Raw genomic sequence first — 5909 nt, 5'->3', positions numbered from 1 at the left:
TGTTCTTTCAGCCATTTATATTTCAGTTTCTTTCATTTTGCATACTCCCTGAGCTTAGCTGACAAACTCAATGCTAGTAATTGAAACATCCCTTTTTCCAATATCAACTTTTTCAGGGATTTCCAATTTAACTTTCCCTGTCCATTTTTCTTCTTTACATCTGCCCTGTACATAGTAGATACTTAGTAAATATGTAAATTAAAACAAAAAATTATAAGAGATTTATTTATTTTTATTAGAAAGGCAGATTTGCAGAGAGAAACAGAGACAGAAAGACCCTCCATCCAAATGACAATAGTGACCAAAGCTGAGCTGATCAGAAATCAGGAGCCAGGAACTTCTTTTGGGTCTTTCATGTGGATGTAGGGTCCTAAGGACTTGGATCACCCTCCACTGCTCTCCCAGGTCATAAGCAAGGAACTGGAAATGGAGCATCTGGGACACAAATTGGCACCCATATGGGATGCCAGCACTTGAAGGTGGATGATTAGCCTATTGAGCCATGGTGCCAGATCCAGAGCAAAAATATCATTGTTCTTATAAATGACATCTAATTTTGTTATTCCTGAAAATTAGAATCATCGGTGCAATTCTTTGTCCTATCCTTTACACTCTTAAATCTAGCTACTCACAAAATATTATTTTAGAGGTTATAAAAGGATAAGATTATAAAACTTTAAAGATCTTAATTGGTTTGGTTTTTGATTCTAGAATTCAGAAACACTACATTGCATCAAACAGTATATGTATACTGATGGGGAAAGGTTGGTTTTGTAGACAGAAAAGGGATAAAGAAAATAGAAATATGTGGTTCATTGGTTGCAACAAATATATGAAATTACGAGATGTTAACAATTGAAGTTGAGTGTGGGATCTATGAGTACTCAATTATTTCACAGTATTTATAATGTAAATTTAAAACTATTCTGAAATCAAGGGTTTTTTTTAAAGCATTCAAAAATGAAGAAAACAAGCAAATATCAAAAAGTGAATTGGTCAGTTGAAAATTTCTTACCTCAAGATCAGCACTGTTGCACTGTATGCTAGCTGCCACCTGTAGTATTGGCATCCCATGTGGCCATTAGTTTGTGCCAAGGCTGCTCCACTTCTGATCCAGCTCACAAAGTGTGAGACTCCCAGAAGGGCCAGATGATTGAGACTATGTAGCTTCCTGTACTACAGACATGAACAGAAGGTTAGATAAGTAATAGCTTAAAGTATCCTAGAAGGTGGCAATGATGAGCTGTTGAAAGGATCAACTCATGTAGATGAAGTCTCAGTTAAGGTCGGGGTGCTGCCCTTGAAGAGTAGATGAGACATAGTTTATTCTTTTCCCAAAATCTAAGTGGTATCCTGGGTGTAGCAACCTTTAGTCTGCCCTCCCTCCATCTCCCCACATTGGTTAATGAAGTTTTCTATCCATTGCAATCCTTCCGTAAGAAGCTTCTGAGGAAGGCGCTCCCTATACTTTGATAAAGAAATAAGATTAAGGGGCAGGGTAAGAAGTGGAACTGGGGAAAGATGTTGAAGAGACACTTACAGGTTGCTCATTCAGTTCAAAAATTTACCATAATATGGGGTTTAGAATGTCATTTTCCCAAGCTCTAATACAACTGATTTTACCTTCATATTTCTCAAAATCAGGCGCTCCTCCTTCTTGCAGCTCCTGTTTTAGTCAGGGTGCTCACCTTTTGTCATGTAGACTGTTAACGTAGGCTCCAGACTTGGCCCAACATATTTGTGTCTGCAAATAAATGACAATAGGGGTGTGTGTGTGTGTGTGTGTGTGTGTGTGTGTGTGTGTGTGAGAGAGAGAGAGAGAGAGAGAGAGGCAAAACACTAACTGCAATGTGAAATCCATTTCTAGCTATGCAGCTTAGGTTACCAACACTTCTTTGAAACAACAATTGTTGGTCGAAGAATCAAAGACTCAGTGAAAAATATTAGACTAAGGAAGTTGAGCTGGTAAATGACTCAATCAGTGATCTTGTTACATATACTGGCTCTCCAAACATCACTAAAATAACCTCTTGAATGAACTAAGCTGTGTTCATACTTTGCAAATCAAGAAGGGGTATATCTGAACAGAGATTTAATAGCATCTAAAATTCATAAAACTTAATGTCTACTGTAAGGCATGTATTTCAATTGAGGAATGGGTTTGGTTATGATTGGCAAAGAATTTGTAACTATTATATTTCTGGATACGAATTTCCTAGAATAAGTATAATCATGCTGGAAATCAACTGGAAAATCACGTTAACATAGATAGTAAGCTGCGGGAGTGTAGAAGACCTAACTGTTAATCATAGAGAAGACAATAGAGAACAGGAGAAGAAATTAAAAGACACTTACAAATTAAATGAGCAACAGTGGATATTCAACAATTTCTAGTTCTAATCATAAACTGACCTAAGCCAATTTGATCTCACAAGTGTCTGTAGTTCTCCTCCTGCACAACGTTGTTACTACACAGGTTGTTACAATGGATGGAGATCTTCAACTGAATTACCCCACCAATATAAACGTTTATTAACAAGCAGACATGAGGAAGTCTTACAGCCTGTTACAATAACCCCAGAAAAATCTCTGCAACATATTTTTGAGCACTTGCCCAAGCATCTTGCCCTACAATAATTTTACCTCAAAGCAAATGTCCTGAAAATAAGCTTACCTAATATAGTTGAGTCATGGAACAAGAAACTGTATTACTGGTATGGGATTAGGGGATGGGGAGAGAAAGAAGTCTGGAAGAGAAAGACAAGATGTATAAACTAATTAAGGAGGTGATTTTATTCAGGTTATTGCTATATGGAGAACAAGAGAGTCACCTATGAGTCATGAGAAGGATGTAGATGGGTGTTATCCGAGAAGATATGAAAGCAGAGTAGTCCTTTGTGATAAGCAAGAATACAAAGGGGTTGAGGAAGATTCTTGTTGTTGCCTCTAGAAATACAGAGCTTAGAGGTCTGTACAGTGGCTTAACAGGATGATCCTCTGTCTGAAGGCACTGGCATCCAATATGGGAGGTGGTTTATGTCTAGGCTGCTCCAATTCCAATACAACACCCTGCTTATGGACTGGGAAAGCAATGGAGGATGGCTCAAAGCCTTGGGACACTGTACTCATGTGGTGGACCCCAAGGAGGCTCTTAGCTCCTAGTTTTGGAGTGACTCAGCTCTGGCCATTTGGGAAATAAACCATTGGATGGAAGACTTCTCTTTTTGTCTCTCTTTTTTCTGTAAATCTGCCTTTTAAATAATAATAATGAAAATTAATCTTAAAAAAAGAAGAAAAAAGAGAAATAGAACAGATAAAACTCTGCATTGTCAGGGACACTCAGGAAATCATAGGCTACTGGAACCACCAGGTCCTTATAACTCATTATACAGGTGCTTTCTGTAGAATATTTCTAGCCCATATGTATTTTTATAACAGCACTGAATACAATTAGCTATTTTGAGAAAATCATTTCAGTTAGAGAGCCAGAGGAGGCCTCTTCACCTGAATTGGTAAAGTGAGTAAAGCAGAAAGTGCATTCCACAAAGAGGAACAGTGAGTGTCAAGTTTGTGGAGCAGAAATAATCATATGGGATTCAGTGAGAACAAGGAGAGGCTCTTGATTGAAAGGTTATGATAGCAGGGGTGTCAGTAACCACTACTACTTGCATTGAGCAGAAGCAGAAGCTTAAAGGCATGTACAGGAATGAGGTGGTTTTATTATAGAGAAAAGAATGACTGCAGATATGCACCGATTGAAGCCAAAGGAGCCAGGAGCTTCTTCTGGGTCTCCCATGCAGGTGCAGGATCCCAAGGCTTTGGGCCATCCTCCACTGCTTTCCCAGGCCACAAGCAGGGAGCTGGATGGGAAGTGGAGCAGCCAGGACATGAACCGGTACCCATATGGGATCCTGGAGCATGCAAGGCGATGACTTTAGTTAGTAGGCTACTGCTGCAGGCCCTGATCTGATTTTTTAAAAGATTTATTTCATTTTTATTTGAAAGGCAGAGGTACAGAGAGAGAGAGAGTGAGAGATTTTCCATTTCCTGGTTCCCTAAATCACTGCAACAATTGCAGCTCAGCACATCCAAAGCCAGGAGCCAGGAAATTCTTCTGGGTATTCCACATGGGTGCAGGTGCCCAAGTACTTGAGTCATCTTCTACTGCTTTTCCCAGGTCAAGTTGAGAGAATTAGATTGGAATTGGAGCAGTCAGGAAATGACCCTGTGTCCACATGGGATGCCAGTGCTGTAGGTGGAGACTTAAACCTACTGTGCCTCAGCACCAGCCCCAAGCTGATTTGCTTTTAAACAGTTATCTGTTAGACTGAGTCCTGATCCATTTTTCTGTTTCTGTAATATGTGATACCTGTGACCAATTGATTTAAAGGAATTGTTTATTTTGTTTAATAAATGAAGTGTTTGTGGAGCTCAGTTCTGGAGGCAGGGAAGTTCAAGGGCATGACATTAGCGTCTGCGTGGCATCTGGTGAGAGCCTCCTTGCTGCGCCATAGCATCGCCAAAGGTCTCACAATGCTGAGACTGAGCAAGTTGCTCGTTCTGGTTATTCTTCCTTTTCTTATAAGCCATTGATGGAGTCAATGTTGCGGCATAGAGGAGAAAGCCCTCACCTGAGATGCTGGCATCTCATATGAGTGCTGGTAAGACAATGAAAGAAGTAGATGACTTTGGGAATATAAAACAAGAATGGGTTTGTGAATCTGCATCTGACAATCAACATCACAGTAATAATAGACAAGCGGGTTGTCAATATTTTGCTGATAGCCTTTTTGAGGAAGCTCAGGTAACAGAAGAAACAGGCAGATATAAGTATAAAGTCATGGAAAAATGGATTCACACTCAATGATGATTTCAAAAGTTATTCTGATGGTCAAAGTCAGAAGTTTCAGAACTCCATCATAAAGGGGGAATTGCCTTCAGAATCACGGGAAGTTTTTGATAAAGAAGTAGATATTAAAGTTGAAGATAATGAAAATGAAGTGTGCGTGTTAACAAAGCCTGTGTTGCAGTTCCCAGCCACTGCCTGGGAAGTGCCACACTAAAACCTGTTTCTAAAAGGACAATTCTTGAAGTTGAAAATGAAAGCGATTTGTCTGCTGTCCCACCGAACCACTTGGAACCCATCACTACTGCACAGACTCGTGTGGCCAGTGGGAAAAGGATTGTCCAGAAGTTTAACATTTCCTTTAGGGTAAGTCACATCAAGGACTTCATTGAGAAATAACAAGGATCCTGAAAAGGTCCTCCTTTCTCTTTGGCAACAGCCCTTCCCTCCCTCCGATTGCTGGACGCTGGACGAAGTGCTTACGCTGGCAGAAGGTGATTTGCAGAATGCTGTCGTCATTCAGAGAGTCGAGAAAACAGTTGAGCCTTTTAGAGAACTTCCGTAGCATTAGTTTCTGATAGATGAGGTGGAACATTTACTGTAAGTGGGCCCACAAACCAAAGTGGAGAGAAAGGCCAGATTGGCTGGACTTTTGGTTTGAGCAGCATTTGACTCTTCTGATGAGACGATTTTTAAATTACTGCATGTTAGGAAAGAAATGTATGATTAGAAACGATGCTTATTTTATCTTTCCGAAGGCCACTCAGAAAGAAACATATGTTTATTTTCAGATGCCAATTAATCAACATTAGATATATTAAATATCTGCATTACTTAGGATCTTAATATGGAATAAATTAGAAAGATATGTTCACAGCATGTCACTTAAACATCACTCCTAAATAGCAGGGATTTATTTAAATGTTAGGTGTCTCAAAAGTTTTAAATGGCAATATGTGAAAAAATTAAGGCAGGCTAAAAGCATGGAGATAATTATTTTCAGAACTCAGAAGACCACAAGGACTTTTTTAAAAAAAAAAAAAAGATTTGTTTGTTTTTATTG

At 39.3% G+C, this 5909-nt stretch overlaps 1 pseudogene; it reads left to right on the top strand.

Annotated features, from left to right (window-relative positions):
* Nucleotides 1-4669: 4669 nt before the first annotated feature.
* LOC101530042 (UBX domain-containing protein 2A-like) lies at nucleotides 4670-5411 on the top strand (annotated as a pseudogene).
* The last annotated feature ends 498 nt before the right edge of the window (nucleotides 5412-5909 follow it).

This window comes from Ochotona princeps, chromosome X (assembly GCF_030435755.1).
Source record: "Ochotona princeps isolate mOchPri1 chromosome X, mOchPri1.hap1, whole genome shotgun sequence".
Lineage (NCBI taxonomy): Eukaryota > Metazoa > Chordata > Mammalia > Lagomorpha > Ochotonidae > Ochotona > Ochotona princeps.
The sequence above is the reverse complement of the archived record's forward strand: the minus strand, read 5'-3'. Positions and strand labels throughout refer to the sequence as shown.